Raw genomic sequence first — 939 nt, 5'->3', positions numbered from 1 at the left:
GGCTATAAGCTGTATGACACACATGACAGGGAAAATAGGAAGAAGGATTTTAAACTTATGCTCTATATCTTGGCACAAATGTTGGACATTCAGACCACAAATGCCAATAACCTTAAGGGAATACCACTGCTTTGGGAAAGCTGGGACAGTTGAGGTATGTTATTCAGAGTCTATGCCAATAACCACCTGACAACCATCTTGGTGGGTTAGTGCTGGCTTTTCAAAAATTATTATCTGAATAGTATGTAAAGAACAGACTAATTAGAATAGTGAGTAGCAGAATAAATCATGTATGCTAAGAGTTAGTATTCTCTTATAAAATACCTGGGATAGTATATCATATAGAAATAAACATATAAATGCATATGTTCCATCCTATACCAATGAAAGACAAACTTGCAAATTGACCATACTTTCGCTACGCCTTAAGCCACGCCCACTAGCCAATCATAACGACTATATGCAAAATAACCCAACGAAGATGGCGGCTAGCAGCCAAGGAGCTGGAGCGAGCAGGAGGCTTACTTGCTCCAGTGATGGAGGAAGCCAAGATTCCCCGCCTGCCACAGCCTGGCTCTGAGCTCCACTGAAAACAACAAAGTTTCAATTATAGAAGTTAAACAAACCCTAGATACCTGCTTTTAACCAGTCATGGCCACGGAGCTGGAGCAAGCAGGAGTGAGTTGCCCCTGGCGATGGAGGAAGCCAAGCTTTCCAAAGGCCTCTGCTAAAGGCAACAAAGTTTCAATTATAGAAGGAAATAAATCCCAGAATAAAAAAATAAAAGAAAAAAGGAGAGGCTGGGACTTACGTCACCAGGGTGCTCGGCCAGCCTGAAAACGGCCCTCAGTCCCTCACCCAGACTGGCCAGGCACCCCAGTGGGGACCCCCCACCCTAAAGGGGGTGTGGCCAGCCTGAAAACAGCCATCAGCCCCTCA

The sequence above is a fragment of the Myotis brandtii genome, unplaced genomic scaffold (genome assembly GCF_000412655.1).
Source record: "Myotis brandtii unplaced genomic scaffold, ASM41265v1 scaffold7253, whole genome shotgun sequence".
Lineage (NCBI taxonomy): Eukaryota > Metazoa > Chordata > Mammalia > Chiroptera > Vespertilionidae > Myotis > Myotis brandtii.
This window is presented reverse-complemented; position numbering follows the sequence as displayed.